The sequence below is a fragment of the Pipistrellus hanaki genome, assembly GCF_964339955.1.
Source record: "Pipistrellus hanaki genome assembly, chromosome: 3".
In the NCBI taxonomy this organism is placed as follows: Eukaryota; Metazoa; Chordata; class Mammalia; order Chiroptera; family Vespertilionidae; genus Pipistrellus; species Pipistrellus hanaki.
This window is the reverse complement of record NC_140505.1, coordinates 85,139,913-85,164,009: the sequence shown is the minus strand read 5'-3', so window position 1 is coordinate 85,164,009 and position 24,097 is coordinate 85,139,913. Positions and strand designations below refer to the sequence as shown.

The 24,097-nt window shown below is 42.0% G+C and overlaps 1 protein-coding gene and 1 pseudogene across 6 annotated transcripts in view; one reads left to right on the top strand and one right to left on the bottom strand.

The window, feature by feature from the left end:
- Positions 1-19,025, bottom strand: part of PDS5B (PDS5 cohesin associated factor B) — a 212,298-nt gene extending 193,273 nt beyond the window's left edge. For 2 of the 5 annotated variants that reach the window (XM_084879314.1, XM_084879315.1), the window contains exon 1: positions 18,851-19,025. The gene's annotated coding sequence lies outside the window, so the exon portion shown is untranslated. The remainder of the gene's footprint in view (positions 1-18,850) is intronic. The other 3 variants (XM_084879312.1, XM_084879313.1, XM_084879316.1) reach the window with 2 other exon arrangements.
- LOC311620634 (D-3-phosphoglycerate dehydrogenase-like) lies at positions 6,359-7,960 on the top strand (annotated as a pseudogene). The gene has a single exon. The product of its transcript is annotated as a D-3-phosphoglycerate dehydrogenase-like (transcript).
- Positions 19,026-24,097: the final 5,072 nt, after the last annotated feature.

Here is a 24,097-nt window from a genome sequence, read left to right as displayed (position 1 = left end):
AACGAACCCTAACCCTTACTTCACACCATGCACAATAATTAATTAAGATGGATCACACCCCTATATGTAAAAGTTAAGACTATGAAGCTTCTAAAAGAAAGCACCGGAAATTTATTTCCATGATTTCGGGGTAGGCAAAGGATTCTTAGAATCCAAAAAGTATGTTCTGTTAAAGAAATAAGTAACCGAACTTCATCAAAATTAAAAGCTTCAGTTCATCAACATATACTGTTAAGAAAAAACAAACTACAAACTGGGAGAAAATACTATCAATACTTCATCTGTCAATGAACGTGTATTGAGATATTGTCAAACCTCCAAACCGATGGGTTCCTCTTTCCCAGATTGAACCAAAATTGATTGAAAATATTGGGGAAAGGGGATGAAGGGCACAGGGCAAAGAAATGTTACATTATTGCTGACATGTACTATATAGTTAGGCCTACAATGGTTGCATCGCACTGTGCATACACTTTTTTCTTTTCAACATTCCCTAAACAATGCAGTATATAACTATTTACATAGCACTTACGTTGTAGTCAGGTATTATAAGTAATCTAGAGATGATTTAAAGTACACAGAAAGATGTATGTAGGTTATATGGAAGTACTGAGCCATTTTATACAAAGATCTTGAGCATTTGCATGTTTTGGTATCCATTGGGGTCCTGGAACCAAACCCCCATAGATAATGAAGGCAACTATATATTAAGAATTCTTACACATCATATGTAATAAAAGCCTAAAAGTCAGAACAACCAGACCAGTGGAACAACTGGCAGAATGACTGCTCACTATGATGCACACTAACCACCAGGGGACAGATGCTCAACGCAGGAGCAGGCCCTAGGCCAGCCAAGGTGGGTGCCAACAGGGCCCCCTCACTCCTCGATCGCCCCGCCGGTAACCCCACAGATGGGCCCTGATCGCTGGCCAGGCCTAGGGACCCTACCTGTGCACAAATTTTATGTGCCAGGCCCTCTAGTCAATACCAATCTAAAATCACCATTTTTTTAAAAATGTGCAGAAAATTTACATAGGTAATCTACAAACAAAAAATACTAATTATCAAAAACAATACAGAAAGGTATTAAACATCACTAGCCATGGAAATAAAAAACAACTACAAACATATTTCACACCCATTAAATGGCTAAAATTAAAAAGACTAATTAGCCAAATGATGGCAAGGACATAGAGCAGTGTTTCCCAAACTTCTCTCATGATGGATGAGAATCACCTGGTGGAGTTGTTAAAACACAGATTCCTGAATCCCAACTAAGAAGTGCTAAACTAGAATTTTTGGGAACATATAGGTAAAATTGCATACCTAACTTAGTGCTCTGTATATAAAATCTGTCTTAGAGCACTAGTTAAGTATACAATTTTACCTATATGTTCCCAAAAATTCTAGTTTAGCACTTCTTAGTTGGGATTCAGGAATCTGTGTTTTAACAACTCCACCAGGTGATTCTCATCATGAGAGAAGTTTGGGAAACACTAATATAGAGCAACTAGGGCTCTCATATATTCATGGTAGGAGTATAAAATGGAAAACCACTTTGAAAACCTAAAGTGGAAGGTTTATATACAATTTAAACACATCTGCCTATGAACCAACAATTCCAATCCTAGGTATTTACTCGAGCGAAATGAAAACACATGTTTGCAAAAAGATTCAAAGAGACCTTATTCTTAACAGTAAAAAACTGGAAACAACCCATCAACAGGCGAAAATATAAACTTTAGTATATTCATCTAATGAAATACTACTCAGCAATAAAATAAAAATAAAAGCCTTGATATATCCAACATCATGGATGAACCTGGAAATATTTGTTAAACAAAAGACACTAGATGCCAAAAAGCACAATCTCTGTTGTTAGAAATCATAGTGCTGGGATGGACGGCAGAGAACTAAATAGAAAAGGCAACCAGAAAATTTTGGGGGATGATAAAAACGCTATAATTATCTTTTGGGCAACGGTAACATGGGTATAACTGTCATATCTCATCAAAGTGAAAACCTACGGTCTGTACATTTTATCTTATTCACTTTACATCTCAATATCAGTAAAATAAAAATAAATTTTAAAAATGAATTTGTAAGCTCTTTATGTTACTTCTCCTTAGTCTTGGGTTGTCCAAAAGTATACTTAGTGTACATAAACATACATTTATATGCATTCAGTAAATACTTACCACCCACTATATGCCAAACACTATACTGAAGTTCTAAAATAACTAAGTCCATGCCCTCAAGAATCTAATAAGGAAACACAGTTAAATAATAACAACACACAATGAGAGGTTTCCATTACAGAGATACACACAGTCTTGTGAGGAAAAAGAGTACCCATCATACATTGCCTGACAGAAGAATTAGGTTTCAGAAAGCCTTTCCATTAGGTGAAGGATGAAAAGACACTGCAGAGAACCAAGATGGCAGCATACATAAACTCCTGTACTTGCTGCCTCCCACAACCACATCAAAATTACAACTAAAATACAGATCAACTATCATCCAGAACCACAGGAAATCTGGCTGAGTAGAAGTACTACATCTACAGAGGTAAAGAAGAAAGTGCATTGAGACTGGTAGGAGGTGCAGAGGCGGGTAACAGGCTGGACTGGAACCTGAGTGTGCCGCTTTTTTAATTGGAAGGGAGATTGCCTCTGTGGAGACCGCCTGGAGGAGCAAGGGATAAGAAGTCTCTACTGGCCAGAACTATGACTATAAAAAATCAGTGCGGATTGGGGCTGAGTGATACACAGGCTGCTGGAGACCCAGCTGCTCCTCTTAAAAGGTCAGCATAACATACTGAATTTACAGCTCTCACTTCCTCTGAGCTCCACTGCCAGGCGAGGCTCCGGGGGAACCAAACACATATGGGGAGAAACTGGACTGTCTGGCATCTGGGGGTGGCTTTCTTCCAGATGAAGGTGCTCACAGCAATCATTGTTCCCGTGCTGGGACCTTCCTGGTGCAAGGCTGACTGGTAGCCATTCCTGTTTGCTTCACCCTAGTGATTCCTGAGATCCCGCCCTCCCCTACCCAATTTACAACCCCACCCAAGCTGTATGCAGCGCCTTTTGCATTTAAATGGTCTGTCCTTTCTCAGGCTAAAACTCTGCTAAACAAGCTGCAGCTGGGTCAGGGAGCCCCAAACATATCAATCAAAGACCCAAAATCCAGCACCAGCACGAGCCTGCTTTGCTTTACAGCTGGGCCTCATCTGGGCACTTTGAACCTAATGAAAGAAAAGGACTCTGCAGAGCTCTCTCTAGCTCCTGCTGGATAGCCCCAGGCAGTGGCTAACTTTTCACCTCCATGAAGGCCCAAAAGCCAGTGTACCCAGTGGTCAATGTGAGACCATACCAAATCACAACTCTTCACATCTATAAGTGACACACTCAAGGGACAGACTCAGTGAGCACCAAAGCCCCACTGAAGCAAGTCCTGCTCCATAAGGGTGTCTCCTGCACAGCAGGTCTCCCACTGTAGTCCCAGGTGGTCCCCATAGCCAATTGGCCAGGAGGTCAATTCCTCCAAATGATGCCAACAGCAGTCAAGGCTCAACTACCCTGTTTTCCCCGAAAATAAGGCAGTGTCATATATTAATTTTTTCTCCCAAAGTTGCGCTAACTCTTATTTTCAGGGGATGTCTTATCTTTCCATGTGCTAGGTCTTATTTTCGGAGGATGTCTTATTTTCGGGGAAACACGGTACAAGACTGTCCACATAGCCCACAAAGGGGTGCACGAAGAGTGTCCAGCTCAGGTGATTGAGGAGGCTGAGCCACTGGGCTCTGTGGGACACCTACTACACAAGGCTACTCCATCAACTCAAGACTTAACAGCTACCCAATACATAGGAACAAACATAAGGAAGCATTCAAAATGAAGAGACAAAGAAACATGCCACAAATGAAAAAAATGGAAGAAAGCAAATTACTGGATATAGAGTTCAAAACCACAGTTATAAGGTTACTCAAGAATATTCTAGAAACTTCCAAAGAATTTAGTGAGACTTTCAAGGATCTTAGTGGGAATGCCAAAAAAAAATGGAAAAGGACTAGTCAGAAATTAAGCATATGCTGACTGAAATAAAGAATAATATATGGGGATTCAACAGTAAATTAGAGGATCCTGAGAATCAAATCAATGATTTGAAGTATGAGGAAGCAAAAATTATCCAACAAGAAAAGCAAAAAGGAAAAGGAATCCAAAAATATAAAGATAGTGTAAGAAGCCTCTGGGACAACTTCAAGCATACCAATATCTGAATTATGGGGGTGCCAGAAGGAAAGAGAGTGCAAGATACTGAAAACCTATTTGAAAAAATGACAAAAAACTTCCCCCACTTGGTGAAAGAAATAGACTTACAAGTCCAGAAGCGCACAGAACCCCAAACAAGAGGAATCCAAAAAGGACCACACAAAGACACATCATAATTAAAATGCTAAGGGCAAAAGACAAAGAGAGAATCTTAAAAGCAGCAAGAGAAAAACAATTAGTTACCTATAAGGGAGTGCCCATAAAACTGTCAGATGATTTCTCAACAAAAACTATGCAGGCCAGAAGGGAGTGGCAAGAAATATTCAAAGTGATGAATAACAAGAACCTATAACCAAAAATATTCTACCCAGCAAAGCTATCATTTAGAATTGAAGATCAAATAAAGAGCTTCACAGACAAGAAAAAGCAAAGGAGTTCATCACCACCAAACCAGCATTATATAAAATGCTGAAGGGAAGAAGAGAAAGATAAAAATAAAAAATATGAACATCAAAGTGACAACAAATACATACTTATCAACAAGTGAATCTAAAAATCAAATGAATAAAAAATCTGATGAGCAGAATAAACAAGTGAATGGAATAGAAACGGGGCATGGAAATGGAACAGAATGACGAGTCTCAGAGAGAAAGTGGTGTGTGTGGGGGGGAGGGGGTGTAGAAGAAGAGATCAGACAAAGATCTTATATACATATATACATTACCTATGGACACAGACAATAGAGTGAGGAGGGGCTGGAGTAGGGTAGGAACTGGTGGAGGGGAGCTATGGGAAGCAAAAAGAGTAACATCTGTAATAATCTCAACAATAAAGATTAATTTTTAAAAAGTAGAAGAAAAGCAAGACACTGGGCATGTGAACAAGCAGGAATTCTATCTAATAAAAGGCTAATATGCAAATTGGCCCCTCGACTGGGAGTTCGACCAGGAACGGGGCTGGCCAGCCAACCATCTATGGCCCCTTTCCCCAGCTGGCCCAGCCTGATCACCCTCACCCTGATCAGGGCAGGCCAGCCAGAACCCACCTGTGCACAAATTGGTTCACCGGGCCTCTAGTAGACCATTATAAACAGAGAAATAACACGTGCAAAGACAAAGGATCTAACACAGCAGGGAGCTAGAAGCAGTTCAGTGTTTTTTGGAGTGTAGAGAATGCTTGAGGAAATAAAAAGAAATGCTGGCATGATAGGTAGGTACCATGCTAATGCCAACGTATTTATTTGGATTACAGAAGCAGGAAAGAACCACTGAGTAGTTGTGTAAGTCAGGAAATGACATTCAAATATGTAATTAGAAATATCACTGTTAACAATTATGAGAACCTAAAAGGTAATGTAATTGGAAGCAGAGACCTGTCAGAAGACAATTGCAGGACAAGCAGATCATGATTACTATTAGTAACAATGGCACATAGATAGAAGAAAAAATTTAAGAATCCCCCAGACAGGAAAATGGGGAAAAATTAAGGTCAGAGAGTTCACAGGAAAAATAAAAAAGGCTCCTAAACATATGAAAAGATGCTCAGTTTCACTCATAAGAGAAATGCAAATTAAAACTACACTGACTTGAGATAACATTTTTCACCTATTATATTGACAAAAATCTAAAAAGTATGTTGGCAAGGCTATAGGAGAAGCAAATATCTCTATAATAAAGAGCCAGCGTGTAACACTGTTACGATCAAAGCTCAACCAGACCGGAAGTCAGTGTTGGGTTCCCCTGGCAAGCCAGCACTGACTGCTTCTGCTATAGGCATGGTGCCCCAGCACTGACTGCTGAGGGGGCTGCGAATAAGGGGGAGAGAGAGAGGCAGGGACTGACACATTGCTTCTGTGGCAGCTTTTGACCAGCACTCTTTCTCTCCCAGTCTGGCCAATAGCCACGCCTCCATTTCTCTTCAGGACTCCACCAAGGCTGATCAGCCCTGCCTTTCTGATCAGGCCCTGTTGATAGGCCCAGACACGCTGATTGGCATAGAAACTGACCAATCAGAACCAAATCTGGGGGCTTAGAGGTGTTTCTGTCCAGGGAGAGCAATTGATCCTGAGGCCAGCTCCAGCAATGGCCTCCGCAAATCTACAGAAAATGCTCATTAGTGACAGCCTGGACCCTTGCTGCTATAAGATCCTGCAAGACAGAGGGCTGCAGGTGGTGGAGAAGCAGAATCTGAACAAAGGAGCTGATAGCTGAGTTGCAGGACTGCAAAGGCCTTATCTTCCTTCCGCTCTGCCACCAAGGTGACCTCAGATGTCATTAACGCATCAGAGAAGCTCCAGGTGTTAGGCAGGGCCGGCACCTGCGTGGACAATGTGGATCTGGAGGCTGCCAGGAGGAAAGGCATCCTGGTCATGAACACTCCCAATGGGAACAGTCTCAGTGCTGCGGAGCTCACCTGTGGGATGATGATGCGTCTGGCCAGGCAGATTCCCCAGGCGACGGCTTCGATGGAGGATTGCAAATGGGACCGAAACAAGTTCATGGGAACTGAGTTGAATGGAAAGACCCTGGGAATGCTTGGCCTGGGGATGATCAGGTAGCTGTTCGGATGCAGTCCTTCGGGATGAAGACTGTAGGGTATGACCCCATCATCTCACCAGAGGTCTCAGCCTCCTTCTGTGTTCAGCAGCTGCGCCTGGAGGAGATCTGGCCCCTCTGTGACTTCATCACTGTGCACACCCCTCTCCTACCCTCCATGACAGGCTTGCTAAATGACAGCACCTTCGCCCTGTGAAGAAGGGCAAGCGCACGGTGAACTGCACCCGCAGAGGAATTGTGGATGAGGGCGCCCTGCTCCTGGCCCTGCAGTCAGGGAAGTGCGTGGGCACAGCGCTAGACATGTTCAGGGAGGAGCTGCCTTGGGACCATGCCTCGGTGGACGACGAGAATGTCAGCAGCTGCCCCCACCTGGGCACAAGCAGCAAGGAGGCCCAGATCCGCTGCGGGAAGGAAATCGGGGAAGAGATCCCTGTCCAGTTTGTGGACATGGTGAAGAGGAGAGCCCTCGCAGGGGTCGTGAATGCCCAGGCCTTTACCAGCGCCTTCTCTCCACACACCAGACCTTGGATCAGTCTGGCAGCTCTGGGGACTGATGCAAGCCTGGGCAGGGTCCCCCAAAGGAACCATCCGGGCCGGTAACACAGGGCTTATCCCTGAAGAATGCTGGGAACTGCCTAAGCCCTGCAGTCATTGTCGGCCTCCTCAAAGACCTTCTAATCATGTAGATGTGAACCTGGTGAAGGCCAAGCTACAGGTAAAGGAGGCGAGCCTGAATGTAACCACCTCCCATAACCCCACTGTGCAGGAGAGCAAGGATGCAGGAAAGGCCTCCTGAGTGTGGTCCTGCCAGGTGCTCCTTACCAGGCTGTGGGCTTTGTCCAGGGAACCACATCTGTGCTGCAGGCACTCAACAGAGCTGCCTTCAGACCAGAAGTGCCTCTCTGCAGGAGTCTGCCCCTGCTCCTGTTCTGGGCTCAGCCCTCCAACCCTGCCATGCTGCCTACCATGAGTGGGTTCCTGGCAGAGGCAGGCGTGTAGCTGCTGTCCTTCCAGACCTCGGTGGTGTCCGATGGGGAGACTTGGCATGTGATGGGCATCTCCTCCCTGCTGTCCATCTTGGAAGCCTCGAAGTAGCATGTGACCGAGGCCTTTCAGTTTCATTTCTGACCTTGGGGCTCACCAGGACCAGCTTTGGGGGCTTTGTGATCAACATTGACAGGTCACATTCCCGGAGCTGACACCACTTATGTGGTCTGACCCCTGTAATAACCACTTACTAAGCAGCCCACCACACCTCCCCCCCCCCCCCCCCCCCAAAAAAAGAACCAAATCTGGGTCAACTGTAAGGAGCCAATGGCTGCCTAGGAGGCAGAGCTTTTGACGCTGACATAGAAACCAACCAATCAGAAACAAATTGGCCGGCTGAGGAGGGCAGTTGGGGGCAAGATCAGGCAGGCAGAGGCAGTTTGGGGCCATCAGGCAGGTGAGTAGTTAGGAGCCAGTGGTCCCAGATTGTGAGGGATGTTCCCCAAGGGGTCCCCAATTGCAGAGGGTGCAGGCTGGGTTGAGGGGAACCCCCCTCCATGTATGAATTTCATGCACCGGGCCACTAGTTCTCTTGTATTACAAATGCAACCTTTATGAAGGGCAATTTAACAGAATCTTACAGTATCTACCAAAATTCTATCAGTTATTCTTTGACTCACCAATTCCACTTTCAGGAATTTATCCTATAGTCACACCTCTGTATGTACAAAATGATACCGTTTCCCCAAAAATAAGATAGTGTCTTATATTAATTTTTTCTCCCAAAGTTGCACTAGGTCTTATTTTCAGAGGATGTCTTATTTTCAGGGAAACATGGTATATGTACAAGGTTGCTAATAAAGCGTTTTTATTAAGGTAAAAACTAGAAACAACCTATCAGTCAATGAACTAAATTATGGTACATAAATAAAAATGAACACTGCAGCTGTTGAGATACATACTACCACTTTATACATCAATATGAAAAAAATCTCAAATACATTGTTAAGTGAAAAAAATAAAGGACAAAATGGTTCAAGTTTTCAGAATTAGTGTAAAACGTGTGTGTGCAGGGATGGAGGGAAACAAGGTAGACTGAACACATTTGTGTATGGTTGTATTTTTTAAATCCCCAGGAAAATATATAAGAAATCAATAACATCAGTAAATTACTAGGAACTAAGTAGATGTAGACTTTTTATTGTATTTCTTGTTTTAGCTTTTTTGCTTTTGAAGTACTGTACATAGAGTATAAAAGAATAAAACTTTGGAAATGCTGTAATATTCAACAGAATTTGGTAAGTTATGTGATGTGAGAAGTACAAGAGATGAAGAGGTCCGGGTGACTTCTAGGTTTCTGACTTGGTAACAAATCTAGTCATCCTCTACAACTAAAAAGAAAAGAACATAAAAAATATGTGTGTTATTAACCAAAGCATGATGTTAAACAGTAGAGGAAGACAGTTCAGTTTTTAGACATGTTGTACTGGAGGTATTGTGTCCAACAATATATTAGAAAAAGAAAATTTGGAGAGAGGTGAGAGATACAGTTGTTAGTAGAAGCCTAGAAGAGGAAAACACTTATCTGAGCCTCATTTATCTAGGAATCATTTATTCTATGAACCCAATTATCCCAGAGAATAAACTAAAAAAGCAACTAACTCAAAGTAACAGCATGAGGCCACATATTCATATCCTTTTCTCACAGATATCAGGCTCTCACTGAAAGCTTATTTAATACATTTAAATAATTCCCCAAATTCACAACAAATTAGAAATGTCAAAAAAGGGTGTGGGTACAAGCTATCGAGGCAATCATTTGACAGCAGCACGAAGCAGTAAAAACATGATGATGATGATATTACCAATACCTCAAACAGCATACTTCAGAGAAGCTAAAGTCTCATATTTTATTTTCTAACATTTGGTCAAAATGATCCCTCATTCAATAAGTTTTTCATGATTCTTGCACTCTTAGCCCAACATCATCATTCAGTATCCTTTTATCAAATTTTTCATTTCAAGTATTTGTTTACACCTTCCTGAAAGCACTATATTCTGCCTTGTTTTATAATTATAACTGGTATTTTATAATACATTAGTGTCTTTCCTCCTACTTGAATTACATCTCTTAATTGAAGAAATATCATCTCTGTATCTCTGAGCACAATTTTCTTGCATAGTATATAGCATGCAAATATCCATCCACCCTTGCCTCTCTAATGAGATATGAATGACTGCCATAAAGTCTCCCTGCCCCAACTTATAGTCGTTTATTACAAACTTGCACATTTGGCATCACAGTAAGCATTTGGCTTGGCTTATCTAATGAGATAAGGGGTGATAGGAAGTGACAGATAATGGGCTTAGAGTTTCTTTTATGAAAGACAAAAATGTTCTACAATCAGTTTGAGGTGATAGTTGTACAATCCTGTGAATGTACTAGAAAACAATATAGTATGTGATATTTATCTCAATAAATCTGTTTGTAAAAATGGGATATCTGCTATTATCCCTACTTTACAGATTAAGAAACTGAGGCTTGGCAATTAGGTAATTTACCCATGGTGACACAGCTAGCTCATGATGGGGACAGGATAAAACCCCCCCCCCAGACTCAATTCTTAAAATAACCTATATGCTTAATGTTCTTCTGCCTTCCTTAGAATAAGACTTCACTCATCAAGCCTTAATATGCTCTACTTCTTTATCCAAGGCTTAAATGCTAGTGACCTTCTAAATTCCAAGTGGGACTACAAAGCCTTGACTTAATTATGTTATACCATAAAGGCAGGAAAGAAGTAAAAAGCTGAAAAGAAAGGTAACAAATAGAAGAGAAGGGAAAAAAGTACTCAAGAGCTAAATTTCAACACTTGCCATTTTAAGCATAAGATTACTATTGTATGACTGCTATCATAAAGTTGGTGGACAGGCCTAATTAAGCTTAGTTACACCAGGATTTATCAACCTTTGCACTATTAACATTTTGGGCCACATAATTTTTTGTTTTGGAGTGCTTTCCTAAACAATGTAAGATGTCTAGCAACATCCCTGGCCTCAATTCATTAGAAGCCAGTACCATCAATCCTTTCCCCACCAATTACCTCTCATTCCCCACCCCACCTCCACTCTGACAACCAGAATGTCTCTAGCCATTGCTAAATGAACAAATAAGAACCTCTTTTTCTTTTTAATCCTCCCCCAAGGATATGTTTATTGATTTTTTTTGTTTTGTTTTTTAATAACTGCTGCCTGGTTGTTTATTTCAATGGAGATCCTCCCCCAACTCTCCTCCTCCCCCCCCTCCTCCCCCCCTCCCCCCCTCCCCCCCTCCCCCCCTCCCCCCTCCCCCCCTCCCCCTCCCCCTCCCCCTCCCCCTCCCCCTCCCCCTCCTCCTCCTCCTCATCCTCCTCCGCCGCCGCCGCGGAGACTCAGCAATGTTTATTGATTTTTAAAGAGGAGAGAAGGGGAGGGAGAAAACGATTGACTGGTTGCTTCTCCTGGGCTCCCCGACCTCACAAACCTGACCTCCCCAACAGATTAAACCTGACCCACTGGGCAAGGGCCAAGAATCTTTTTCTTAAATAGCCTTAAGATAGCTTTGAAATATAAAAAATGTATATATTTGAAGTATACAACTTGATATTTTGATATATGTATACATTGTAAAAAGATCACCACAATCAAGCTAATTAATAGCATCTCTACAGTTACTCTGGGGGCAGTGACAGATAAGAGCCTTTAAACCAGTGTTTCCCAAACTTCTCTCATGAGAATCACCTGGTGGAGTTGTTAAAATACAGAATCCTGAATCCCAACTATGAAGTGCTAAACTAGAATTTTTGGGAACATATAGGTAAAATTGTATACTTAACAATTGTGCATGAAAGCTTAGAGCACTAGTTAAGTATACAATTTTACCCATATGTTCCCAAAAATTCTAGTTTAGCACTTCTTAGTTGGGATTCAGGAATCTGTATTTTAACAACTCCACCAGGTGATTCTCATCATGAGAGAAGTTTGGGAAACACTGCTTTAAACCAATCACCTCTGAAGACTACTAAGAAAAAAACTCATTTCATTTAAAAATGGAAATTAAGGAGAAAATAAACAAATGGGACTACATCAAAATAAAAATCTTCTGCACAGCAAAAGAAACCACCAACAAAGCAACAAGAAAGCCCACTGCATGGGAGAACATATTTGCCAATGTTACATCCGATAAGCGCCTAATCTCCAAAATTTATAGGAAGCTTATACATCTTAACAAAAAGAGGATAATCCAATCAAAAATGGGCAAAGAACTTAAATAGACACCTTTCAAAAGTTGACATACAGAAGGCCAAGAGACATATATACATGCTCTAAGTCGCTCATCATTCGAGACAAGCAAATTAAAACGGCAATGAGGTACCATCTCATACCTGTCAGAATGGCTATCATGGATAAGTGCTGGCAAGGATGTGGGGAAAAGGGAACCCTCCTGCACTGCTGGTGGGAATGCAGACTGGTGTAGCCACTGTGGAAAATAGAGTTTCCTCAAAAATTTAAAAATGAAACTCCCATTTGACCCAGTAATTCCACTTCTAGGAATATATCCCAAGAAACCAGAAACACCAATCAGAAAGGACATATGCTCCCCATGTTCATAGTAGCACAATTTTAAATAGCTAAGATTTGGAAACAACCTAAGTGCCCATCAGCTGATGAATGGATTAAAAGCTGTGGTACATCTACACAATGGAATACTATGCTGCTGTAAAGAAAAGAAAGAACTCTTACCATTTGCAACAGCATGGATGGACCTGGAGAGCATAATGCTAAGCGAAATATGCCAGTCAGAGAAAGGTAAATATCACATGATCTCACTCATTTATGGAATATATGAACATCATAAACTGATTAACAAAAATATATACAGAGACAAAGAAGCATCAAACAGACTGTCAAACTTCAGTGGGAAGACAAGGTAGAGGGGTAGAATGGGGTCGGGAGACAAGAGATCAACCAAAGGACTTGTATGCATGCATATAAGCATAACCAATGTAACCAATGGACACAGACACTAGGGAGGTGAGGATATGTGTCAGCGTAGCCAGGGTAGGTCAATGGGGAGGGGGGGGGGAGGAGATATATGTAATACTATATGTAATGCTTTAAACAATAAAATAAATTTTAAAAAATAAAAAGTGAAGCTGGGTGTGGGGCAGTATATAGGAATTAGAGACAAATCCCACATAGTGATGCTAACATCCCCAGATTTCTGTACAATTCAGTATGTACAGCCTCTGAACTCTAGCAGAGTATCAACTGATAAAGATCAGAGACCAGATGTAAAGACTGCTAGAAATAAGAACTACTCCCCCTTTGACTAGTATGAAGAAAAATAAGTTTCCCTGATAAGAAAGACTGAAATACCAAGGTCAAGACTGTCACCCTGCCAGGGAAGAGGAGCAGCAAACCAAATAACAGTATATATAAAAATGAAATAACAATTGAGGGTGGGAGAGGAGAGTGGTAAGACAGGACAAGCAGGAGACAGAGCTGATTCTATACAAAATTTGCTCTATCAAATTTACCCTTCCTGCCTTTATATATCTTCTGTTAACACCAAGTTAGGGGCTTTCAAAAACCTCATGTTGACCTTTGGGTGTTCAAAGCCTAGCACTGTAGCCTCTCCATTCAGAGCATTGCTCCTCCTCAAGGTGCCATGGGCTCCAAATTCTTACTCCTCTCTAAAAGTTCCACATCATCCAGATCATTTTAGATAAGAAGAGTGGGTGTGGGAATACAAGTAAATTAAGCTACTCAACCTAAAGTCTGTGCTGCAAGGACCCTCTACCCAATAAGCATAATTTTTTAAAATATATTTTATTGATTTTTTACAGAGAGGAAGAGAAAGGGATAGAAAGTTAGAAACATTGATGAGAGAGAATCATCGATCAGCTGCCTCTTGCACACCCCCTACTGGGGATGTGCCCACAACCAAGGATACATGCCCTTGACCGGAATCGAACCCGGGACCTTTCAGTCCGCAAGCCGATGCTCTATCCACTGAGCAAAACCGGTTTCGGCCCAATAAGCATAATTTAAAAAATATGTTTAATCTCACTCATAATCAAAGAAATGCAAACCCGAAACAAGATGTAAATTTCACATATCAAACTGGCAAATAATTAATAAAGTCCAATACCAGCATGCATGTAAACAAGTATACTCATGAACTGCTGGTTAGTATAAAATGTTACAACCTCATTATCACTTAAAAGAAGTCAGTACAAACAAATTATGATACATACTTATAATAAATTATTCTACTCATTTTTTTAAAATTATATCAATATGAAAAGAACTGTGATATTAACTAGGGAAAAACAGTAAATTGCAGTTAAAAAAGTAACCAGCAGTACGATATAATACAATTTGTATAAAAATTTTTTGAAAAGTAGGCTTTCTAGAAACAGATAATAGTTACCTTTTTGTTTTTTAAATTGACTTTTATAGTGAGAGTGAGAGGGAAACATCAATCAGCTGCCTCCTACTAGGGAGCCTGCAACCGGGCATATGCCCTGACAGGGAAACTGATGGGTGACCTACTGGTGCACTCAACACTCAACCAACTGAGCCACACCAACCAGGGCGGTAGTGAGTGCCCTGAAAAGGTAAAAAGTAACTTTTATTTTTACTTTTCTGTATCATTAGAATTTATCATATACATGTATAACTTTCAACTTAAAATATATAATTAATGTTCTCTATTCCCCCAACCTTAACCATCTCTTCAACCCCTACCCCTGTATCTGAAGGCTAACTAAAATTCCTTGACAGAATTTTAAATATATATCTGAGGCTTTTCTTTAAAATCTGAACACTCACTTCTCTTAAACCTCCTCTGACATAATAGAAGAGAAAAAGAATCCCTACAATAACCACAAACTCAGTTTCTTTCAAGCCCTAACCATTCCCCCACAAAGAGATATAATGGCGATAATTACAATATTCCCTCTTCTATCAGTTATACATCTAATTTTGGCCAATTTCACTCTCCCACATTAAAAAAATTTTAAAAAAGCAACCCTTATAGAATTACTTAACAGCAGGTTTTTCTCATCACCTTGGTGTCAGGTGGTCAACCACTACTCTAAACTTCTTTAAGGCAGAGTCCTATTTACTGCATCAGCCCTGGTACTGTACATATATGGAAACTAAATATTTGTTCATTGTAACTAAATCCGTCCAGAACATTCCCTGTCAAAGGGAGAGGCAGGTGAGCGGAGTACTTAGAGGTCATGGGACTTTAAAAAGATGCCTCAAAAACATGTTCCTGCTTCAATCTTTCCCCTTGGCTGAACCAAGTATTTTAATTATTGCTTAGATTAATGTCTAATTAGTAGAGCACAATAACTATTAAGGATATTTTTAAATATCTCAGATTAATGGCTTTAAGATTTACTTTAAACAACTAAGTTTTACACAACTGAGTTTCCTCTTCATGATTGTCTCACTGTACATGATCACCCCTGCCAACTAAAACAATTACAGTCTCAAAGTAGCATACTTATCCTTAATTTTGAACTATTTAGTGAGAAAGTGTTTTAAAACCTTCTTTTAAGTATGGAGGGAAATAGCTATAATCAGATGGTTTGTAAATGTATAGTGTGAGGAAAGACTTCTAAGATCTAAAAAGTCAGAATTGTGAACTATTAAGTTTCTTAACTAGGCTTAAATAGTAAATACATTCTCAGAGAAATTACAGGATTTATTTTTAGAAGTTTTAATATTCCAATCAGGAATACTAAACCAAAAACTTACTGAATTCAAAGTGATAAATGATTGTGTAACAAATTGTGTTTAAAAAGCTAAAACACACTCATACACCACATGCATCTTGTAACAAAATAAAGTTCAATACTATCTTTTCCAAATTAACATTACTCTGGCTCATAAGTTTTACGAAAAATAAATAAATGCCATGTCAAGTAATTTTACCCAATGAAAAAGCAAGCAGCTCCAGTAGACAGAGACATGCAAGAGGTTATCTTCTGAAAAAACTAGAGAGGAACTGAATACTGAACAGGAATTACTAAAACCAAACTTTGAAAACAATAACCTTGAAACATTATTTCTTGATTGAATGAATGAAAAGAAAATGGGAGAAGGGAATGAAGAATAACATGCTATTTGGCAATAATTTTAAATATTACTTAAATCCTAAATAAAACAATGCAGACTATGGGGAAGCATCCAAGCTTCCAGGAAAAATAAGGGCTGCCCTTATTGCCACCACATGAATATGAGTGTGACTTTGGAAAACCAATTAAATTACAATCTGAATCTAATTTCTCATGTATATGATGAGCTGGAGATCATGGTAAATTTACCTTATAGCTATCTAACACTAACAAAGGAAAACACAAATTTATTCTTTTCTAATATAAATACAGTACTTGTCATCCAAGCCAAATCACAGTGAGCACTCCTATTAGTTCCAGAACACATGATCAATACTGCCCAGTTGGCATGGCTCAGTTTTTGAGCAACAACCTATGAACAGGAGATGACAGTTCCATGTCTGGTCTGGGCACATCCCTGGTTGCAGTTCTATCCACAGTGTGGGGTGTGCAGGAGGCAGCCCATCAACGATTTTTTCTCATCACTGACCCCTTTCTCTCTCCCTCCCTCTTCCTCTCCTCCTCCCCCTCCCCTCCCTCTCTTATACACACACACACACATATTTTTAAAGTGGTACTGAGGATGCTAAAGGACAATCCTAAATTTCCAAAAGAGAGAAACAGAAAGAATACAACCTCCTAAAATATTCCCCTCTTCACAAAGCTTTAGGTGTATTCTACCATTTCACTCTTCAGCAGCGCAAGGCCTAATATAGGGTATCACTTTATTTTAGGCTTAACAAATTATGTATTGATAAACCTAGTACTCAAAATGTTACTCTTCGTGACTATTAAAGTTACAGAGCAATTTTAAATAAACTTTAAAAATTAAAACAATTTTATCCAATAGCCAACTTAGAACTACATGTTAAAATAAGTTTAGTACAAACTGTCTCGTGACAAAAATCAGTGTAATCTCCACATTATCTCCTCTAATTCTAGGGGAAAGTCAAAGAAAAGACTTAGAAATAAAAGCTACAGGAAAAAACAAAAGCTGCTGTAAAAAAAACAAAATTAATATAAGAATCAACTTCAACAAAATAGTGAGAAAATAAAAAGGGGGGCACAAAAGTGCTTAAAAAAAAAGTCAGTACAACCACTGCCTTATCATTAAGTACACCCTTCAAGTAAAAAGAGGATAATTATTAAACCATAAAAAAGGCTCTCCCAAAAAATTTACTACTTCAGTAATCAGAGACTCTGACATGAATCTTACAGTGTATATTTGTAAATGTATTTCGAAGGAATAATGTTCTGACTTAGATGTGTTTTTGAGAATAAATCAGTTTTAACATTAGAAGTCCCATGCTGAAACTCTCACCTATATACTCACCATTACACATTTTAATCAAGTTTTCTGCTAACACCAGGCGCTAAAAGGTTAACAGTTCCACAAACTGACCTGCACACTCCACAGGAATGCTCATTTTAGTGTCTCGAAAAATGCTAACATCCCTGACATTAAGTACTGCATCCTTTCTGGCCCTTATTTTAATACCACTTTTGTGTTTTTAACTATTTTATTTTACTTGAGTTAATCTAGAAAATGCTCTACGTTGGAACTACATCTACATGTACTAATTGAGAACAATATTACCCTTCAAGTTTTAAATAATTATTACTTATCTACAGTTTGCCTCATTTATAAACACACGGGTTTTTAGAGGTTTTTGGACAGTAGAAAAGACGCCCAACTCACTCAAGACAGACGACCACTCCTGGAAATTAAGGGCTATATCCAAAGTTTCTTAAACTATTTAATGAACAGGGTAGGTTGGTTCAGAACAGCTCTGACCATTCATCATTTTATTGTAAAAATACGAGCAAAGCGCTCACAGTAGGTTCTTCAAAACAAAAATGAGGCGGCCCTTCCCTGGCTGGCGGGGCCGGGGTCGCGCACCGCACACGGCGGAGGACGCCGCGCACCGGGCGGAGCAGAAGGCGCTCATTTCCGAGCTCAGGCTCAGCCATCGATCCGCCGCCGCTGCCCAGCGTGGCTTTCGGGTTTGTGCCAGAAGTCAGTAGCAGGAACAACAAACAAGGTTTTTCTCCTGACTAACAACTTTTCAAGTGCCACCAAGATCAAAAAGTGCGAAACTGTTAACTATTTCCAATTGCACGCCATTCTCCGTGCCGATCCAAGCCGGGGGCTTCCTGAGGAAACCTCGGACCCCGGCGTCGCCCGGGACAGACACTGCACCAGGACCGGCTGCAGCTCCACGAGGTCCGCGGCTCCCCGACCACCGGCGCCGAGACACGCGGCGAGCGGGCTCCTCGCCGCCGACCGGCCAGGAACCGCGCAAAAATGTCACCGCCGCAGCCCCTCCGCGCCCGCGGCAGATGCGGGGCGGCGGGCGGGGCGCGCGGGGCCGGGCGGCGGGCGGCGGGCGGAGGGCGCCCGGCCCGCACGCCGCGCGGCCCGCGCTCCCGCCCCGCGGTCGGAAGGGGGAACCCGCCGGCGGCACCGTCCGCCGCCCGGGAAGCAGCCGGGCCGGGGCGGGGGAGGGGCGGCCGGCCGGACCCCCGCCCGCCCGCGCGCAAGGTCACCGCCCGCGCCTTCGCCGCCGCGGGCGCCCGGCCGGGCCACGGCGGCAAGTTTAATTTCCCTCGGCGGCGGCGGAGCCCGCGGCGTGGAGCGCGCCCTCGGCGGCCTCCCCACCCCCACCGCGCAGCCGGCCCACGCCCCCGGGCCGCGTCCCGCCGCCGGAGCTGCAGCCCCCGAACACGGAGGCTCGCCGGACTGGGGGGCGGGCGGCGCTGAGCCCTGCCACACACAGCCGCGGTGGCGGGCGCTGAAAAACGGAGCACGGCGACCAGAAAGGAGAGACGTTTTCTTTCCGTTAACTGAACTGTTTCCTACCTCCGGATGCCCGACTGGCTGCTCCTCTCACTCCGCCGCTCTCCCGTACCCGCCGCCGCATCCAGTCGTCTCCTCCCCCCCTCCCCTTCCGCAGCCAGCCCGGCCGTTCCTCCTCCTCTCCGCTTCAAAATGGCGCCAAGCGCTCTTCGGCGGCTGCTCCAATCGAACTGCCGCGGACAGCACCCGGGGGCAGGCAGAGGGCGGAGTGGGTGCGCAGCGCCCCCTAGCGACCAGGCTGCCCTGAGCACGCGCGCGCCTTCCGCCTCACCCGTATTCGCGCGCGCGCGCTACTGCACTTGGCTCCGCCCCGGCGCACGCGCACGCGCACGCAGCCGCACGGTCGCGCTGCCGCTGTGGCCGGTCCCAGAACCGCCTCTGTCACCGTGTTCTCTGCCTCTGCGGCTTTCTTGCCTTTTGCCAAAAGCCACTTAAGTTGTTATTTATCTCTAACTTTTTGTTTAAAAGTTGTGCATTTTTAAAAAACACTGACATTCAGTGATGATGTCTTAAGTAAGTAAATTTGGTATTAACTGCTTAGCTCCTTCCTCACTCTGTTCTCAGAAGGCCGTTCGCTTGTTACGCCGTGGGCGGTGACGTCACCCATTCTGAGCGCTGTGCAGGCGGGAGGGGGAGGACGGACCGCAGCCTGTAAAAACACATTCCATCCACGCGTTTTGTCATCACAATTGCACTTGTGTTAGAGGGAGAACCAATGTGAAAACCTCAAGGACGCCTTCCAGGAGGGTGGGTTCCTAATCCCCTCACCTAGGAGTGTGGCTCCCCCGCCAGCTTTTGGGGAGTATAATAAGGGTTGTTGGGGGGGGGGGGGGGAGGCGGAGAGCGGGAGAGACAGATAAAGTTAATCTGGCAATTACTGTTGGGACAAAGAAATAAATGTTCAAGGCCTTGCCCTGGCCAGTGTTTTCAATGGTTAGAGCATCCGCCTGAGCACGGAAGGGTTTCAGTTGGATTCCTGTTCAAGGACAGTTATCTGGGCTGCGGAGGAGGCAACCAACCTATGTGTCTTTCTCACGTGACCAATCTATGTGTCTTTCTCACGTGTTTCTCTCATGTCTCCCCCCAACCCCACCCCACTCTCTCTTAAAACTACCCTCCAGTGAGGGTTTTATTTTTTTTTTATTTTTTTAAATATTGCTGAAGCCGGTTTGGCTCAGTGGATAGAGCATCCACCTGCGGACTGAAGGGTCCCAGGTTCGATTCCTGTCTTCAGCAGGGGGCATGTACCTTGGTTGGGGGCACATCCCCAGTAGGGGGTGTATAAGAGGCAGCTGATCGATGATTCTCTCTCACTGATGTTTCTAACTCTCTGTCCCTCTCTCTTCCTCTCTGTAAAAAATCAATAAAATATATATAATTTAAAAAAATATTCAATGAAACTTAGTTTCTTTTTTTAAAATATATTTTATTGATTTTTCACAGAGAGGAAGGGAGAGAGATAGAGAGCTAGAAACGTCCATGAGAGAGAAACATCGACCAGCTGCCTCTTGCACACCCCCTACCGGGGATGTGCCCACAACCAACTTACATGCCCTGACCAGAATCGAACCTGGGACCTTCTAGTCAGCAGACTGACGCTCTACCACTGAGCCAAACCGGTTTCAGCTGAAACTTAGTTTCTAACAAAAGAAAATTTCTGTGTGTTTCATACGACAACAATTGGATTTACAAAACTTAGTAATAAAAATCTTAATTTATAGCAACATTGTTTAGTCAGCCAGGTGTGGCTCAGCAGTTGAGCTTCCAGGAGTCAGGTTTGGATTCTGGTCAGAGCACAGGCTGAGTTTCAAGCTCCATCCCCAGAAGGGCCCGTGCAGGAGACAGCCAAGGTATTATTTTCTCTCATTGATGTTTTCTCTCTCCTCCCTTCCTCTCAATGAAATCAATTTTTTAAAAATTTAAAAAATAAAACAACACTGTTTAGGAAAACTGGAATGTGAAATTGGTATTAAAACAAAAATAAATGTCAATATGTTTAGGGCTTTTAAAATTACCAAGTATGGAGGCCAGCATGTATATGGGAAATGTCTGTACATTCCTCTCAATTTTGCTATGAACTTACAACTGATCTAATTTTTTTTAAAGTCCAAAAAATAACCACACCCAAATTCATCAGTAGTAATAAAATTATATGTGGCATAATTTAAAAAAAAAAAATAAGTCATTCAAAAATCAGTTGTGACTGCTGTCTACCCTGACAAAGAGAAATCATGCATAAATGATATTTTAAAATGCTTATTTTATACTAAGTTGGTCAGGAGAATTATCTTTGATTATAAAGAACCACAAATCCAATCACCACCTGTTTCTTGTTTTCTATTGCTGCTGTAACATATAATAACATTTGTAGCTTAAAACAACACAAATTTGTCTTCTAGTTCTGAATTCAGATAGCTGGCACTGGTTTCCTGTGCTAAAAATCAAGGTGTTGGCACAGCTGGATTCCTTTTGGGAGGGCCAAAGAGAATCCATTTTTCTGGCCTTTTTGAATTTATACAATTTGAAACAAAAAACAGTAAATTGCAAGTTAAAAAGTAAAAGCTGAAACTGGTTTGGTTCAGTGGATAGAGTATTGGCCTGCGGACTGAAAGGTCCCCGGTTCGATTCAGGTCAAGGGCATGTATCTTGGTTGCAGGCATATCCCCAGTAGGGGGTGTGCAGGAGGCAGCTGATCAATGACTCTCATCGATGTTTCTAACTATCTCTCTCCCTTCCTCTCTGTAAAAAAATCAATAAAATATATATATTTTTTAAAGTAAACAATGCTATATGAATGTGGTCCTTTAGAAACAGAGTACTTAGTGTTGCAACTGTATTTATTGAAATATCTGAATATCAAAAATAATGTAAGTCAGAATCGCTTTTAAAATGCACTGAAAGGCCCTGGCCAGTGTGGCTCAGTTGGTTGGAGTGTTGTTTTGTACACCAAAAGGTTACAGGCTTGATGTCTCTCTATCTCTCCCATTCTCTCTCTCAAATCAATAAAAGGGCATGTCCTCAGATGAGGATTAAAAATAAAATGCATTAGAAGTAAAAAATGTATCAGTATATAAAAAGAAAAACAGAGAAAAAGAATTTCCAAATGGCTATGTCTGATCAGAGCAAATATATCATTTTACTTTTACATTGTTGTTTCACTCCAAAAAGCAGTAAAACATTTATCATACATAGTAAAGCATGCTAGGCAGTTAGTAAAGGAGGAGACTGAAACCACCTAGATATAGGCTATTACTTATCTACACTAATAAAAGAGTAAGATACAAATTGACCATACCAGGAGTGAGTATACAAATTAACCCAACAAAGATGGTGGGTTAATTTGCATATGCATGTGCTGAGAGGCTGGGGGCGGGACGCTTACATTGTTGCCATGGCAATGATAAAGGCGGTCAGCACTGCCCCAGCCCCTCCAGGCTTCTGGGCAGCCGGGGAAGGCAGAAAGGTGGCTCAGGCTAGAGCGAAGGTGGTGCTGGCAGCCAGGGAAAGGAAGGCCCATTCTTGCTTAAATCTTTGTGCAGTGGGCCTCTAGTTCCATATAATTTAAGTCAATGAAACTGAAAATATGACCCCTGCCAGTCTACACCATTGCTAAGATTGCCACAAACTAATTATTTGGGTTAAGGTATTGAATCTCCATAAAACATGTTGAAATGTGGTTTTGTTACTTGAAAAACATAATCCACTAGCCATTGGTATTTATGAGCAGAGATTAAACTGAGTAGAAATTAATTTTTTGATACTTATGCATTAGGGCAGCAAATAATGGATTGTAGCAATTTTGTCCAACCCCTGAAATCAGACTCTATTCATAATGCAGTCATCACTGAAAGAGGACAGGGGCTTTCCTCCACCTTCATCCCAAACTCAGTTCCCAGAATTCCTCCTAGTTCTGTACTCATCCTGTGACTATTTAAAATACAAATATTCCTGGAAGAATGCCACATTCACCTAAAATCTGGGGCAATGATTCTACCCTGGGTTGTGTGGAAGAAAACCCAAATTACCTGGAAATTTTCTGCAAACTGCACATACCTATCAGCCCACACTGCTTCTGGCTTTACATCAGCAGGAGTTGTTTTTCTTTCAGTGGAGAGACAGATAAGAGAGGCAGGGCTTAGAAAGGCACTGGGATTTCCAGCCAGGTAGAAGAGCGAGAAGGGAAAGGATGCCACAAAGGAAAGTAAAGAGAAGGGGTTCAGAGATCACCTTTGCCTTCTTCATAATACAACTTCATACCAGAGCTAGCAAACTTAAGCCAAAGCAGTTTCCTTATGATTTTCTTTCTTTTTAAAACATCATCTTAGAGGTCTCATCTTGATATTCTGGACCATATTTTTACCTACCAAATAACCAATAGTACTTCTAATCTATGCAGGTTCTTTTGTTTGGTTTGTTATTTTTCTTTATATTTTACTTTTTTCCCCCCATTAACATTTACCCCACCTATTCCATCTTCCACTATTACCACCTACCCATAATCACTTCACCGTTGTCCATGACCATGAGTTCTTTCTCTTCTTTTTTGCTCAATCTCTCCACCTCCTCCCCTTTTTTTTTTAATATATATATATTTTAATGATTTTGTACAGAGAGGAAGGGAGAAAGATAGAGAGTTAGAAACATCGATGAGAGAGAGTCATTGATCAGCTGCCTCTTCCACACCCCCTACTGGGGATATGCCCGCAACCAAGGTACATGCCCTTGACCAGAATCGAATCCGGGACCCTTCAGTCCCCAAGCCGACACTCTATCCATTGAGCCAAACCGGTTTTGGCCATCTCCTCCCCTTGTACCCTCATACCTTCCCACCAGAGCTGTCTGCCTACTCTGTCTATGAGTTTATCTCTATGTTGCTTGTTCAGTTAGTTCATGAAATTCCACATATGAGTAAAATCATATGGTGCTTTCTCTGACTGGCTTATTTCATTTGGCGTAAAGTTCTCCAGTTCTATCTATGCTGTTGCAAAGAGTAAAATTTTCTTCCTTTTTATAGCTGAGTTTGGGCTGCTTCCAGATCTTGGTTATTGTAAATAATGCTGCAATGAATACAGGAGCACATATATTTATATGCTTTTGAATTAATGTTTTGGGTTTCTTGAAATAAATTCCCAGAGATGGAATCATTGCATCCTAAGGAAGTTCCATTTTTAATTTTATAAGGTAACTCTATAATACTTACCACATTGGCTGTTCCAATCTGCAGTCCCATCAACATTGCACCAGGGTTCC